Here is an 18,334-nt window from a genome sequence, read left to right as displayed (position 1 = left end):
AGAAGACAAAAAAATCATCCTGTGCAACACTAAATTTTTGTTCTTTGACATTTTACCAAGCTACAGACACAAAGTATCTCTAAATTAATAAGTAGACTCATTTCCTTGGTGACAAAGATCATTTTCAAGAGGAAAGGCAAGATTTCCATGTCATCCCAGGCACTAAGAACTATAAGTCACAACTGTAGTGATGTGTACATATGTGTGTGTGTGTGTTTGTTCAAATCTTAACAGCTGAAACAGAGTATTGTAGAAGACTACATAATCCAGCTAGTACAAAGGCACAGGAAAATATCCTTATAAATCCCAGATTTGTCTGAGATCAAACTGGTGAATGTCATTTGAAATACGTTTGTTCATTGAACTACAGATGAGAATCTGAAAGATGTTTTAATATGCAACATCTATTAATAATAGTAATCTTTTAATTTAAAGAGAGATGAATTACAGACTTTTGGAATGGCCATTAAGTGACTTCAACTGCCAAATACATTCAGAAAGATCTTTAAAAAGAAAAGGAGGGCGATGGTCATGGAGGAAGGCACTTGTGGGGAAGAGCACTGGGTGTTATATGGAAACCAACTTGACAATAAACTATATTACAAAAAAGGAAAGAAAATGAAAAAGTCATTTTTGTTAACTTTCTCTAGTGTTTACTAAAGGAAATAAGAGTAATCAAGGTCCCATCTTGTGAGTTGTAGTAAAACTGATTACAAGATCTTTTACCGGTATGTATACAGAACCTAAAAATTGCTATGAGCTTTCTTTTACAATACCATGTGTGTGAAGTTGGGGGTGGGGGGAGTCTTTAATTCCTTGAGCTCCATAGTAGGAACATCTCTCAGATACAGAAAACATTGAGCAAGATTTTGAATCCCCAAATCCTTGGTCTACAGACTATCGGCCAAGTAGGTGCCCAAAGAAAATGCACAGAGAGGAGCTGGCAGACGAACATTTCTTACAGTTACTGGGCTCCAGATTCTCATCTTCTCTCCTATCACTGAGAGAAGTCCAGATGAGACAGGTCAAAAACTCCGTGTGCCCTTGGCACACGTTCCTGAGAGGGTTGAATATTTTACTAAAGGGGAAAATCACTGATTGGAAATGAGCACACAGTAAATGTTAGTTATCACTTCCTGATCCTATAGCTCCTAATATTCTAGGGGTGGTATCAGGCATACAAAAATAAACCAACAAATGTTTTCTCACCACAACTTCTCATTCTCTCACTCCTTCTGTGCCCTACTGCTCGCCATGTCTGACTTCTAAAGTTCAAGAAACCTGGCTCCAAAGGAGAGAGAGCTCCAGTCTCATTCTGCCCTATGGGTGGCATCTGAAAGAAAGAAGTAGTTCAGAGAGAAAGATGATGCAGAAGTGGAGCTTTCCCTAAAAATGATGGGGAACAAACATCAAAAATCCCTCCAGGATAATGGTCTCAATGTATATTATGAAAAATATTTCTTACAGCGCTGTAAGGGAGCAAATCCACCAAGGGCAGGAGAGACAGATGTACATTTATAACGAAGAGAGAGATTTGGGCTATATGATCTCCTACAAAAACACAGTACTATAATCTGGGCTTACATGTGCTCCTCACAAAATGCTTTCTGTATTATAAAGTACATTCTTAGAATCTGCAGAATATTGTCGTTCTCCCAGTATCTCTGTCAACCTCGAATTACCCCCAGTAAGAAAGAGGATCCAGATGTCAGTTAAACAAAGGGTTTATACTATGTATCCCATTCCCAATCACTGTTGTGAATGAGGTCAACAATCTAGTGTCTGGTTTTGCCCCAAATATTGTTTGGTTCCACAATTCTAATTCTGGACATTTCTAACATATGTTGACGCCAAGAATTCAGTAACGAATCCCACAGAAAATAGTCAAATAACTCCTGAAAAAAAGCGGGTATAGTTAGTGTTGGATATAAACAACAAACAATATGTGAACACAAGCAAACCATTAAGGAAACCCTTCTTCACCTTCTGTGATCTTTTCATTCTGATAAAACAGGCACAAAAAACATATGATGTAATATGCAGAAGGTATTCCATCAAATCAAAGAGCTCCACATATCACACGATGCCACAAGCCTTTGGATATGCATGAAACAATAGCTCAAGCTCTGAAAAGTTTAAAAATAGGGGCATTCTGAGTCTCTGCAAATCTTTGGGGAATTAGGAGTATCTAGAAAGGCAATGTGTTGCTTTTTACAGCTTACAACGCCAAGAAATTTGGGAAGGTACATTTTCTATGCTTCTTCTATAACATAAGTTAACACAGGAGGTCACGGTATTTTCTTTACAGCATTTTGTTTTTGTGAAACTACTGAAATTACACATAGTTCAATGCCAGAGGGAGAGTAGAAATTTCTTTCCTCATTTTGGATAACAAGCATTGCAGATAGAAGGTTGGTGATCAATATTCTGATGAGTGCCCTATAAACCTAAGCTTTTAGAAATAATGACATTTGCCTTTCTTCTGCAAATATAATAATGTGACAATGAGAAGGGGTCCCAGTTAATGAGGCCAGAGTAAATGAGCCTGAGAACTATGTTCAGTAGCCAGATTCTGTGACAAAGAGCAACTCTTTTCAGAGATCTAGTGGCCTGATTTCCATCCTACCAGTGACTCCGGACAACCAACCCATTGTCTTGATATACACTATTTGTTCTTTGGTGTATGAGATCGTACTAAGAAACCATGAAATCTCATTCCTCAAAAAGTGTACCACCTAAGGAAATGACAGGAAACAAACAACTGGTGGATGCCCACAGCAAAACAAAAACCAAGTTCAACAAAGAAAAATAAATTTGAATTTTATATCAAAATTATATATCAAATTTTCACATATCAGAAAAACAGTTATTTGTACACATAGTTAATATAACCTGAATACACAAATATTTGGGGGCACCTTGGTGTCTCAGTTGGTTGAGCATCCAACTCGATTTCAGTTCAGGTCATGATCCCAGGGTCATGGGATCGAGCCCCATGTCAGGCTGTGCGTGGAGCATGGAGTCTGCTTAAGATTATCATTCATTCTCTCTCTCTCTCTCTCTCTCTCTCTCTCTCTCTCTCTCTCTCTCTCTCTCCTCCCTCTGACTCTCTCCCCAACTCACTTTTGCTCTCTAAAATAAAAAAATAAATAAAATTAAAGAAAACAAATGTACAAAAGTTTTAAAACACTAAGGACTTCAAATGATAACATGTAGGTACTAAAAATGGTAGTTAGGATACTCCTAGGCTGACTATGACATTGCCACTGGTATCTAATTACTGTTTCCCTCAAATCCCTATTGAAACAAAGAAAAATAAAATGAAGAAGAAATGGCAGCAACATGAACACAAAGGCAAGATGACATTCTCATGCCACAGCCTTTGAGACAGTGTCACTTGAAATCCAAAAGATACGGTACGTTTTTTGAACACCTTGAATTTAAAGCGTGAATGCTGGGAGCCCAGGATGAATGTAGAATAGAGAGAAAACATTTCACAAGGCTTTCTGACAGCTACTGTACTCAGAGGCACATACAGCCCTATAGAATGTGAGGGGACCTGACATATGGCTGGTAGCGCCAGGAAGGAAGTAGACATTATGCCAGCCCCCAATGCACACACACCTACGACGATGTCCGAGTAAAGAATTAGACATGGAAAGCCCACCCCTCCTAAAAAAGCATCACCAATACAGAGAGCACACCGCACTAAAATAAAGTCCATTTATTTGGAATGTCCTTATCCCAGCTGTGGAATCACAGAGCTGATAATGTCACCTTTCATCAACTCTTCTGCAAAACCCACAATAATAGAATTCTAATAACATCCATGTGGACACTGAGAGGATGCAAATGAACTGCATCTGACTGTGCTTGTGATAAATATCGGGCTGGATTGACTGATATGTTAACAAAATCCTCGATATTTATTGTGCAAAGTTAAAGAAGGAAAAGAATATAGGCTGTTAGAGATATATCCTGAGAAAACAGAAGTAAATGATGAAATGTTATTAAGTTCTCAACATAATTTTATGAAACATGAAGTATTTAAAATAAGAGAAAAAATTAGACGATACATAGGTAAGTAAAATGGAACTGAATAAGGCAAAAAAAAAAAAGTAAAACATTGGAAATGCCATAGGAAAAAAGCAACATTTAAATGTAAACATAGATCAGAATATTTAACCCAAAATAAAAAATTAATCAAATTTCTAGATCTATTTAATCCAATATATCAAACTAATCAATTTACCAGAACTATTAGAACCCACTGAATTAGGACAAAGATGAAAACTACAAGAGAAAATACAATATTGAGGACAAAATGGTTATTTGATATCACAGAAGGAAAGACTATAAAATGAGATAGAAGCAATAATCAAATATATGAGATATGTATATATATATATATATATATAAGATTTGAAGGCTGCACTCTGCATATCTAAATATCTAATGGGACTTAAAACTTTCCAGAAACAAAATTAATGAATGTAGTTAAATACCTAATGCACTCCTGTGAAAAAAATTTGAGCATCAAGTCTGAACAATCATACAAGCATCAAGGTAGAAGAACAAAAGAAAAAATGTTCTGCGTTATGATTTGAAAAAACACTACGAAATAAGTACATACATTTTTAAGACATGAACACATTATAAGCTAGATATTCTTTAACAATAGTGAAAGTTCCCATATGAAGGCAACAGAACATTTTCAAATACTCCCATAAAGGAAACATATATTTAAGAAAGATCTACTTATGGACATATTCTAAGTAACCATTAAAAGGACTAAAATAAAGAACTCAGGAAAAGAGAAACCGAGGTGGGGCCAAGTTACCTGGGAGTGAAATCAGTTCAGTATACAACTAAGCCTCGATGGTTGTTGTACAAGTCATTGCAAAACCAAAAAAAGAATGGAAATTTTATAAATAATTATGGAGGGGTAAAATAGTACTGTAAAAATAATACTTAATAAACTACAAATATTTGCAGTGTGCATGATGAAGATATTTTATTGGTAAAGTCCTCTAATAAATTGTTAAATATAAACACTACAATTAAGGTCCACCGGTCCATGACAGATGCTCAACAGCACTAACCATCAGAAATGCAAATCAAAGCCACAGTGAGACACACCTCACACCTGTTGGATGACTTTTACCAAATAAGTGTTAGTGGATGTGGAGGCTAAGGAATGCTGTGTACTCATGGTGAGAATGTAAACTGGGGCAGACGCTATAGGAAACAGTATGGACGTTCCTCCAAAAATTAAAAATAGATCTATCCTTATAGTCCTGCAATCCACTTCTGGGTATATTATCAAAGAAAATAAAATCACTGTCTCGAAGAGATATCTGCACTTTCATGTCCACAGCAGCATTATACTATTAGCCAAGACATGGAAACAAGCCTGTGTCCACTTATCATTCAATGGATGAAGAGATAAAGAAAATATGGCATGTGTGTGTGTAAACATACACACACACACACACACACACACACACAAAGTAGAATATTATTCAGCCATAAAAAGAAGGAAATCCTGCCATTTGTGACAACATGGGTAAACTTTGAAGGCATCATGCTAAATGCAATAGGTCAGACACTAAAAAAGCCAAAGTCAAAAAAACAGGTAGGAATGGCAGCTGACAAGAGCTTGGGGTTGAAGGTAATGAGGTTTGTCAAAGCGTACAAACTTTCAGTTATAAAATGAATAAGGTCTGGTGATCTAATGTACAGCAGATCAATGTAATGGTGACTATAGTGACCAATAATACCATATCATATACTTGAAAGTTATTAAAAGGATAGACCTTGAATATTCTTACCATGCACACACACACACACAATAGTAATTATGTGAAGTAAAGCAGGTGTTAACTGACTTCATGGTAATCATGTCACAATATATATATATACATATCAAAGCATCATGTTATATGCCATAACCCTACATAATATTATGTCTATTGTATCTCAATAATAAACGCTGCAGTTAAACATGAAAATAAATAGAAGGCAAATCTCCCAAACAAAAAGCCATATGATCATTTTTAAAAGAGATTTCTAAAATTCTAATTTCATCATGTCAGTTTGGAGTATAAGAAGAACCAACTATCTATCTGTATATCAGGAATTTTCAACAAAAGACTTATAAATTTTTCTCCTCTCAGAGAAAGAGAGGTAGTCAAATAGTTACAGTTATGTTATGTATTGAATATACCTTATTTTAAAATACATAATTAATTATCATTATGCACTTATCAGAAAGACTTGGACAGAGACTATTTATGTAACCACCTAGAAATTCTAGGAAAATGACCCAATGAGGAAACCCAGTGTCTGATGTAACACATATGGTAGAAACAGACTAGTCAAAAAAGAATCAGTCTTTTCTGATGGGGGCCAAGGGAAAGTCAACAACCTAAGGATAGCTGCTTAAGTATACAGCTTCCGGAACTGTTAGGAGAGTCCATGTAAGGATTTTCCCGTAAATACCTGAGACCTGACCCCAGTTTAACCAGGTCAAAAGGACACTATCCTCTGCCAGCCACCTTCAAGAAGGTCCAGCCTGTGAACCAGGGGCTCAGGGGTGGGATGGGGGAATGGGTTATCAGCGGGACTTGGATTAACTATTTATTCTTTCTCATTTTCTTCAATGATCTCATGTGATGTTTCTATTCAGAAAGAAAAAAATTTTCTTTTATTTTTAAAAATGGTGGGTGTAGATAATAAAATAACATGGACTGTGTTCATGATAGAGGTGCTCAAACAGGTTATTAATAAACTGAAAAGGTTCTATTGACAACTCTGAGGAACAAAAGAGTTTGCAGGGGGAGAAAAATCAAAATGATATGGACAGTAAAATGACAAATGATTGTTTTTTCCTAATGTCTAAACATTCCATAATATAGGTATATTTTAAACCACTTAAAAATATTTTAAACATAAGTGTGTCCAATTGTGTAATATGAACTAATGACATTTGTGATTTATGCGTCGTAGCGGTAATGCACTTTTGGGTCTTTAGACAGAGTACAGGATGCTCGATGAATCTTGATACATATTACAAGTGTTTTTTTTTTTAGTTTTTTTGTTTCTTTAATTATTTTTTTAACATATGCAATTATTTTCCGTCATTTACAATACAGTAGTTACAATGACACTCCAAACAGAAAAGCAAAGTAAAAAATCAGAACCCCCACTTCTATTTCATGTAATTAGACTTATACAGAAATTAGAAGGTTAAGTAGCAACTAGTTAATCACCTAATTTCACAGCTATCTGAAGTGGCAATCGTTATATAGCAGCTTATCTATGATACATTCAAGATACATGATACTCTGGTTTCTCTTCAGATCGCATAAATCTTTCGCCCTTTTACAAGTGTTTTTAAAAGCATATTGCGTTGAAATAATAATGAAATAAACTTGGACATAAAAATGGAGGTAACTTCCAAATGACCATTTTTTTCTGGACTCATCCTTTTTTTAGAGTGTAGTAATAACCACTGATGGCCTATTGGCATCATCAGAATTTTACATGTAATAACTATTAATTCAAATGAAGGAAATCTCACAGCTTATCATGGGTGACAGTCACCTAGAAACTGGTTGGTTTGCAACAAAGGCAATCAAGCAAGTACAGGTTCTTTTGGATCCGGTAAAACTCATAGAGGCTTCTATGAAAATTCAGTGTTCCTCGCTAGGAGGAAGTCCACAAGGGCCATAGAACCTTAACTCCTACACCTACATTGTTCTTCAGAGCCTCTCAAGAACCCATTGTCAGAGAGATTGAACTTGATCCTGCTTTTGATTTAGAGGAAGTTCTTATCAGAGAACTGTCACTTCCAGGCATTCCAACCCCAGGCACATGATGAGCTGTGGCCTCACAGAAGCTGTAATCAGAGGCAAAGCAACTAGTGATAAAGTATGAGGTGCCATGAGCATTTCTATAAATCAGCAGAGAAATCCTATCTCTATCCAGTTAAACCATTTATAACGTTATTGTCTCCTAGGAAATACAACCTGTGTCAAAAGAAAAGCAAAGTCAGTATCTGCTGCTATAATTCCTAGAATTTTTTTTTTCCAGCAAACGGTTTTGACCCAGATATTTGTAAAGACTGTTACTAATTCCAAGTACTTCTCCTTAATCCTACCCAGGGCCCCAGGGTAGAATTCTGCTGTGTTGGCCATTAAAAGCTCACGCTGCCCCGTTCTCCAGAAATTGCTCTCAGCTGGTAGAAGCTGTCTTATCCTCCACACCTCCACCCCAACTACAGCCCCCAGTTAATGACGGAATGAGTCAGGGCTTCAAAAGGCCAACCACCTTACCTTTTGTGAAGTTAATACTCCAGACTTCCTTAATGCCCGTGCCCCCATACGCATATCCAGGCTCCATGCATCAGACTTCGTCTAAGACCATATCCTTACTGGGCTCCTTCCTCCTTCCTCCTTTCCCTTTCCCTGTTTCACATTCTTTCTTAAAGACTTTCTCTGAAGAGCATTTATTTCTGCGATAAATCAGCCACCAAAATTCCTGTTTCAGGCTCTGCTTGCATTTAAGAGACAGCATTAGGACACTTGGGTGGCTCAGTCTGTTGAGCGCCTGACTCCTGATTTTGGCTCAGGTCATAATCTCATGGTTCTTGGGTTTGAGCCCCACATTTGGCTCTGCAGTGAAAGTGCTGAGACTGCTTGGGATTCTCTCTTATTCCCTCTCTCTCTCTCTGCCCCTCCCTTCACCTTGCATGTGCCCTCCCTCTCCCTTGCTCTCAAAAAGAAACTTTAAAGAGACAGTATCAGTTCAACAAATGCATGTTGACTTCACAGGTATATGTGGCGATGCTCATGTATTGAGAAGCATGGCCTTGGGGCGCCTGGGTGGCTCAGTTGGCTAAGTGTCCAATTTCAGCTCAGGTCATGATCTCACAGTTTTTGAGTTCAAACCCCACATCAGGCTCTGTGCTGACAAGTCAGAGTCTGGAGCCTGCTTCACACTCTGTGTCTCCCTTTCTCTCAGAGTCCTGTGCTCTCTCTCTCTCTCTCTCTCTCTCTCTCTCTCTAACATAAATAAAACATGAAAAAGAGACAGAGAGAAGTATCACCTTAAGATTTTGTATAATGTAATGACAACACGATTCAACTCACATACTTGCACCTCATTTTTGTCTCCTGAACAAAACAACTCTGAAATTAGCAGTGGAAAAAAGGAGATCCTCTCTGCCCTTCAAATAACTCTCTCCTGCGCAAAACAAAAACGCAGAATGCCTTTCGATGCCCAAGTATAAGCTGTGGTACCTTGCCCTTCTTCACCTTTCTGTGACTCCTAAATCATTTAACATATGTGGGAGAAGGTGTTTAGGTTTGCTTTAATTCCTGCTAAAGAGAATTTTATTTTCCATTTCAATCACTGGGAAAAGAAATTTTTAGAGCACCTGCTATGCACCAGGCCCTGAGGATAAAGCAATAAACAGAACTCACAAAATCCTTATTTTTATGATACTTACATTCTAATTCTGGAACAGCAAAGATGAGACTCAGAAAATAAATACAAATTATACATTCTAGTACAGGAGCAATTTCCAAAAATAACATATTCAACTCTGCCTCTAGACTTTGAGATAACATTTTAAACAAACTATTATTCTCTCTTTCACCTTGCATTAGGCTAGGGATAGTCACTGAAATATTTTCATAAAATAGAGATCAACCAAAATGTTATAATTCCTTAGATGTAATTCCTGAATAGTGGTAGGTGGAAGGAACTTTTCTTTCAAAGTAGACCCTGGGTGTACGTGGTAATTGCATTTCCAAGTATCTATATACTGATAGTATACAGCATCAGCACAGCCTTTTTTCACAGTATACGTTAAGACTGTGCCTCCAGTCAGACCATCCAAGGATGGGACACACTCGCAGGGGGCATGATGGGGAGGTGAGAACAAGGAGTGATACGCAGCTTTAGCCCTGAAAGAGATTGTGAACACGACCAGATGGTGAAATGCTTGAGAAAGGTATTCCCAGAATAGAAGACAGACATCTCTGGAATGAAAGAATAAATAAACACATAGACCCAAATAGTGAAAGCTAGCATTTTATGCTTCTTATTGCTCCCCATTGGCTGTGGGGAACTACTTCATGTAATCTTAGACCGTCATTTTCCCAGTGGTAAAGAAAATGTCTTTAAATCAGAAGGCATTTTAAACATTATTTTTTTGTTTCTACATTCATGATTATTGAGTGATTTTTTTTCCAGATTAATAGGTCATGTTATTGTAGCTGTACAAATAGCATTTTGATAATAATCTGTTTCTCACATCTTTATTACATAGATAAAAAGCTATTTTTCTTTTTATGTGTTTTTCTTTTTTTTATGTTTTTATTTATTTTTGAGAGAGACAGAGCATGCGCAGGGAAGAGCAGAGAGTCGGGATGGGGCAGAGAATCCTAGCAGGGCCAGCACTGACAGCAGAGAGCCCAGCCCCATATGTGGCTTGAACCCATGAACCATGAGATCATGACTTGAGCCAAAGTTGAATGTTTGACTGAGCCACCCAGGCACCCCTACTTTGAATTGATGAACCCCAAATTCACTCTGAATAAGTTGTCCTATTGATTCTCTAGCTAGCTTCCCTTCTTGACTATTTAAGGAACTCCTACAGTTTGCATTTGAGCACTTTGCAAGGTATTGGTGAAATTCTCCATCAGTCCAATTTGTTTCCCTCTGACCTTTCATACTTTGGAGATATTCCAATAGTCTTCACATGGGCCAACATTTAAGTTTGAAAAGTGTCTTTTTTCATGCAGTAGCTCTTTTGACTTTGCCCATAACCCATATATGAAAACTAAGTGAAATAATTTACAAATACATAGCACACTTATACTTAACAATTAGCATAATTATTTTAGCTGTAATTAAAATATAAGATTTATTCTCACTGCATATGCAGGTTTCACAGAGCTGGGAAGCAGAGTAATATAATAAAATTAAGATCATATATCACTATGTGAGGTTGGATCTCAAACTCAAATGAGGAATTCAAAACTCTGTATTTATGTTAAAAAGGCTACAGGCAACATGTACTTGAAAAACATATATAGGAGATTTCACTCCCAACTCGGCTAATATTGAGATGGGACAGCTTACTCGATCCTGTCACGGTGGTGCTGCTAGAAACCACATGAAACCACAGTTCTAGTGTGACCTAGTGTTGTGTAATGTCCATTCAGCAATATTTCTCATCTAAACCCCACTTTTTTTGATCACCCACAATGTTTTACAGTCTTAATCCTTGCTCAGCTTGATTCACTGAACCATGTACTGAAACAGTTGGATCCGCTTGGGAGTGAGATGAAGTGCTCCACGGAGGAACTCCGGGAGAGCAAGTAGAAAACGTGGATTTAATGAGGTGGAAAAGAAGACCTCAACTGTAGGGGCCCATTCAGCCAAAAGGTCTGTTAAGATCCCGCTGTGAACTACCAGGAGGAACACACATATCCCTAGCATAGCTGGAGGGTGCGCCCCTGGTGCAGTAGGGTCCCTCAGTTGAGGATCAGGATTGAGTCGCTCTCCTGGGAGACTGAGCATACAGTGTCATATGGCTTGTTGGGTCCTGCTTTCCTTTGTTTTAGAGAATGTGCACATGACTTCTTGATCAAGATGGATTAGAGACTGGAGTTAGTTTTCTATGACCTTTAATTATAGTTTCGGTGAGTGGGCAAATTTTCAGATTGAAACTCCCTTCCTGGTCAGGGGCACTTTACACATAAGTCATCATGTTCACCTTCAAAGAAAAATAGCCTTCTCTTAAGCTTTGGTTAATATTATACTATACGCATAGAACAAGACCCTCGTTAATGTATTTCATTCCTGTTTTTGAAACTCTGTGGTAAATTATGTTATTGATCTCTTTACCATGGAAACAATAATCTTTTCTGGAACATGTGATTCTTACCTACAACCTCAGAGTTACAAACAATGTAATCATTAAAGAATGATGTAATCACTATGGTATATAAGACACTAAGTTTCACAGTAAAGTGTGGTCCCTTCCACCATTCACGTTGTCTGTGTTCTTTCTTATAGATACTTCGCCGACACCAACCCCCTACTCAGGGACCCTTAGACTCTGGTGAGTGGGCTGGCCCCCCGCACTCAACAAAAGGTCCTAAAATGCTTTTCAATCAAATACTGTTGAAATGTTCTCCATTATCCAGAGGTACCTCCTATGGCAGAACCCGAATGACAATATCAGGTCAATGAACTAATGCATGTATCCCTAAGTCACAAATTGATGTATTCCTAATTTGCAAATAACTAAATGGGCATTTGCATTTATCTTCTCTCTCACTTCCTGGATTAGACTGGTCACTGCAAGTATGTTTGACCCATGAACCCATGGGTTGAGGCACCAGCCCCCTGCCCAGTCAAAAATCTGGCTATAACTCTTGATTCCCCCAACACTTAACTACTAATAGCCTACTGTTGCCTGGAAGCCTTTCTGATAAGTCAATTAACATATATTTCATATGTCCTATGATTTATATGCTGGATTCTTTTGGTGCTAGAGAAAATAAAGTATTAATAAAACCATAAGGAAGAGAAAATACATTTATAGAACTGTACTGCATTTATCGAGAAGAATCCACATGTCAACGGATGTATGCTATTACAACCCAGGTTGTTCAAGGGTCAATTGTAATGATAAATCATTACTGTTTGCATAACTACCTCTGATACTTTGAAGTAAGTCGTAGCACAAGTGGATCCTAATAACGTATTTCCACGTTGTATCATGACTGTTAGCAAAAATGGCATCTAATTCATTATTTCTTTTCAGAAAGTTTGACTTAATTATGTGCATCAGTAAATGTGCTATTAATGACATTTTTAAAATTCCATATAATACTGTCTCCATTTCAAGAGGCATGTGCTGCTTCCTCCCCAAAATGGTCCTGTCAGCCTCTGCAGAATGTCAGGTATATTCAGTATTCAGTGTGTACTTGAGAGATAAGAGAGAAAACACATTATTTCTACATTTTAGCTGTTTGTGTACTAATTTGAAATACTACCATTTTTATTATTATTACTTAACTGTATATTTGCAATAATTATTCCATGACTACACTAAGAATTACACAACTAAAAAAATGAATTCTTTATTTCCTGTAATCACCTATTTAGCATTTTATGTTTTCTCTAGATGCAATAAACTACACATTGTTGAGATAATTAAGCATAATGCCCTTCCTTATATTCCTGCCACTTCTCCACATCATCTCTGCTCAAGCCCCTTTCTAATTACGAAGATGTGAAAAAAATGGGCATTTTGGCAAACTGCTTTCTCACACTCGATGATGTTGTTTCCCTTTAAAAAGCAAGCTAAGGAAAATTCCTGTCAGGATTCCTGCTGTCTCTACACTAGCAGCCGGACCAGCCAAGAGACATAGTACAACATCAAACTCTACTGCATTAATATTAGAGTAAGGTTCGCTTTTAAAACATCACTGAACATTAGAATATAATTTAATGGCTGAGTGGCTAGAAGAATTTAATCTCCTTCCTTCAACACGGCACAATAATTGTTGCCACTCTCAGCATAAAGGTCTGGTACCAACGGTGGGAAAATCTAGCTTGAGGAGTATAACAGGTGTCATGAAGTCCGGAAGGAAACATGTGACTTTAATGTACATGAAATGTACAAGAATCCACCATTTTCTTTCCCAGTAATGTCTTGTCTTAACAATGCTATCTTTCTTTTCCCCTTAAGAAAAGATAAACAAAAGTCCAAAGAGCTGTCTTTATTAAACATTCACATCATCCCCATTACCATAAGCACACAGCAGACATATACAGTTTTTACACCCATATACAAATTGAATCAAAAGGGAATAGACAAGAGAGGTTGAAACTGTAATTTAGACATTTAATGCAATGTTTGGCTCAATCCACACAATACTAAAACTGATTTGGTCCCTCACAGAATGATTTGAAGAAATTTCTCCATGATATAATTGATCTCAAAAGAACAGGAATAATGAGAAAGAGGCAATGAATGTAATATGCTGAATATCATTAGGGTGTTATTGATTGCACCATCCATTAAAACATAGAGAACCCTTATGAGTGCCCATGAGAAAAGCTTTTCTACAGTTTCAGTACCAGAACTAATTCTTATTTTTATCTTACAGACACAATAATTCTTTCAACCCCTTATGTTTCTCTGTTTGTTCTAGCTACGGGAAAGTGCAAGCTAAGGTTTTTATCTCCTCTTACAAATGAAAGTGACTCTTTCATCCCCTAATCTTTATTGGCTTCACATTATCACCTTCTTACTTCCTCTCTCTCACCTCATTTACACTTGAAAGTGAACTCAAATTTTCTTATTTTAAAAAAATTTATGGAATAAGGTACAATATAAGTAAATACACAGTTAAAGGGAGTCTTGTCATTTTTTAAAGGAAACCACCATAATCCTTTAGAAGAGACAAGTTTGTCCTTGGCCTTACTCTCGGTGGAAAGTCTTGTGGTTTTATATGCAAAGTTCATTAAACAATCAAAGGAAAATATCTACCAAGACAGTTCTATAGATGGTGGTGAGCTAGTTCCATGTAACAAATTCTTGTCTTAATCTTTGATGAACCATTGAATGCTTCTTTACCTTTAGGATACCACGCTTGCCTGACTTTCCTTCTGCCATACTAATTATGTCTGGCCCTCTCTTGTTCCTGATCCTATAATTTTGGAGTGCTCAGCCTTTGGTCTCTTTTCTTCTCTATCTACACTCACTTCTTTAGAGTCCCATACAGTCTTATGGCTATAACTACCATTTTTATGCTGTTAAGTCTCCAATTTGTCTTTCTAGTCTAGACCATTATTCTGAATTCAAGACTTGATATATCCAACTGACTGCTCAAAATCTCCACTTGAGATTTTCCTAGGCATTGCAAATGCAGTATTTCTAAAACCAAACTCCTGATCTTTTTCCTTCAACCTGCCTCACCTGTAGCCTGACCTATCTCAGTTGTTGGAAACTTGATCCTTACAGTTGTTCAAGTCAAAGCTCTGAAATTAACTTTGATTCCTCTCTTTCTCTCTCACTCTTTATCTAATCCATCCACATATTCTATTGATTATACTTTTAAAATTGTTCCAAAATGCAATTAAGTCTTACCACTTCTCACAGCTACATAATCCACCAACCTCTCTCACTGAAGGTTTATTTCATCAGCCTCCCAACAGTCTGTTCTTCATATGGAAGCCAGAAGGAGCCTTTTAAAACATAGGTTAAATCATGTCACTTCTCAGCTTCAAACCAAACAGTGATTCTCTGCTTTATTTCATAATAAACCCAAAGTTCTTTCAATGCCCCTCCAAGACTCCACAAATTCTAGCTCCTCTATCACTTCTATGACTTCATCTCTACATCCCCCTCCCCACCTTGGCTCTACGGGATTGGGTTCCTTTCTGCAGAAACAAACCTGTCGCTCTCATTGCCCTAGGGCCTGTGTTCTAATCTCTTCTTTCTGCCTGGAAACCTCTTTCTCCAAATATTCCTTGACAACTTCCTTACCCTTTTCAAGACTTGTCATGAATTTTTCTGGCTCAATGAGAATCAATGTAATACTTCCATTGGATTTTAAAACCAATTTAATACTTTAATAAACCTCCTCCCCCAACAGCTTCCAACTTTCCTAATCTCTGTTGTTTTGCTCTGTTTTTTTTTCACAGCACTCATCACATTCTAGCATACAATATTATCTACTCAATTATCCTTTTAAATTTTTTTATGTTTATTATTTATTTTTGAGAGAGAGAACACAAGCAAGGGAGGGGCAGAGAGAGAGGGAGAAAGAGAATCCCAAGCAGACTCCAGGCCCTGGTCTGGCAGCACAGAGCCTGATGGAGGGCTCAAACCCACAAACCATGAGATCATGACCTGAGCCAAAATCAGACACTTAACCAACTGAGCCACCCAGGCAGTCACCCCTATCCACTCAGTTATTATCTTTATTATTTTTCTCTCTCTCCCCTCACTATAATTGAATATTTAAAAGGAAGAAAATCTGTTTGGGACTCTGATATGTTCCAGACATCTACAACAGACCTAGGAACATAGTAGGTGCTTGTTAAATATTTCTTGAATAAATGAATGAAGACAGACTCATACTGTGATTAAGAGAATACTGTGGAAATTAAATAAACCATACTTATTATACTGGAATATTCTACTTCTTATTGTTTATCATGTCTGTTACCTATATGTCACTAACAAAAATAGAAAACCTTAGTTCTACAGAACTTGTTTAATGAAAATACATTAGGCAAAAGTTTTCCGAGTTTACTTTTAAATCTCTGAGGGCACACAATTTAAAATAGTTTTTCAATGATCTACCTGACATTTAAGTATAATTCCAAATTTATTCTATTATCTTCTAATGTTCTGATATATACCTTCCTTGTTAGGGTGATTAATAGTGTAGTTCTGACCAGAATAACCTAATTACTCTTGATGACTACCTTTAAAACTGGCAAAAACTGTGGGATAAATTCAATATCTAAATACTCTCATCTTACTTGCCAACATAAATCTATGGTTTAGTATTAAAAATGTCTTGCTTCATATTATATTCCCTCAAAATTAGTTCTGAGTCTTTACATCTGAATATAGATACGTGCGGGGACACTTGGGTGGCTCAGTCGGTTAAGTGTCCAACTTCAGCTCAGATCATGATCTCATGGTTCATGGATTCAAGCCCCACATCAGACTGTGCTGACAGTTCAGAGCCTGGAGCCTGCTTAAGATTCTGTCTCCATCTCTTTCTACGCTCCCCCCCCAATTTCTCTCTCTCTCTCTCTCTCTCTCTCTCTCTCTCACTCTGAAATATAGACATTTAAAACCTCTGAACATGGGTATGTGTGCTATACAGAATAGCAACTGTGATGTTCAAAGTTATATTATTGATGGCTAAGAATTGATACGAAACTATAACCCATAAATTAAGCAAAGTTCCTTCTATTGCCAGAAATGTTCTGGAGAAGTACATAGTGAACCAGATTTTACCTAAATTGGATCTATTATTGAATTCCAAGACAATCAAAAGAGAACTTCAACCAATTTAAACAGAATCATTTTTATTTCAATTGTTTAAAGCTGGATAATTTTCTACCCAAGGACTAGTAAAAGGAATCCATTTTTTGCTCCATGAATGTCAAGTAAATGTTACACATGAGACTAGTAAATATCAGAAGTGAGAGTTTTTCTTATTACATGAGGGCAGTAAGATGTATTTTAACTAGGAGCAAAACTGGTGAAAACACGAGATAGCAATGTTAAAATGGGTATTAGAAATTTTCAAAAATATGAATAAATAAGAAGTGGAACACTAAAATAAATTTGAAGAAACATGCTAACTTAGTAAGAAACATAGTTGATTCTAAAAAGTGAGTGTGAACCCTGAAATGTCTGACTGGCAATGTCCTTTGCCTTCTTCAGTTTGAAGTGATTGGAATCACTAAAGCAGACCAACACTGCAATCAGCTCTAGTGCATCACAAGATGGAGAACAGCCAGATAAGAGTATTGTTACATAGGAATATTCTGCTGAGAGCCTTGAGCAAGGTTCCGAGGCAGGAAAACCACCTCAGCAAAAAATAAAAACCAAAACAACAAACAAAAAATGGAGAACATGGATCTTGTCCTAAGACTCTTCACTCCAGAAAAATGAATGCTTCAGAGTAGTATTTTTTAAATGTTTAAATTTGAAGGAAGAGGTGAACTTTGTTATTGAAGAAACATTAACCCAAAAGTTTAAATAAACATAAGTATACATAAACCATCGGTGAATAGGCCAAAATTAGTGCAAGGGAAACTTAAAAACAAAGCACGCTCTGTGCACTCAAGCTTTGTTTGTGGTGTATTTCGTCTATTTCTGTGTATTTGGCAGAGGAGGGAGGCCAGGGGTGGGTTAGGGGAGAGAGTTCTGGAAAGCATACTCTTCAGTTCACACAAAGTACTGTCATCCTGCTCTCATGTCTTGATTTACACTTTCCTTGTTCTTGGTATCTACTTTTAACCCAACCTCACAGGCAACCATTGACAAATATTTTAATTTTTTGTTGTGCTCTTGTAAAATGTATATTGTTTGTGGCTTACACATTCATCATCAACAGGGTTATGTTATATACTACAATCAGATTCCTTTTTCACCAAGCATTTTATCTTCAAATATTCATGCATATTTCATATTTCCACATGTGTAGCTAGTCCATGCCTGCTTGCTAACTGCTGTGTGAGATTCCAAGCTGGACACCCATTTTCTTCTCTATTT

Source organism: Suricata suricatta, chromosome 1, assembly GCF_006229205.1.
Source record: "Suricata suricatta isolate VVHF042 chromosome 1, meerkat_22Aug2017_6uvM2_HiC, whole genome shotgun sequence".
NCBI lineage: Eukaryota > Metazoa > Chordata > Mammalia > Carnivora > Herpestidae > Suricata > Suricata suricatta.
Note: the sequence above shows the minus strand (reverse complement) of the source record.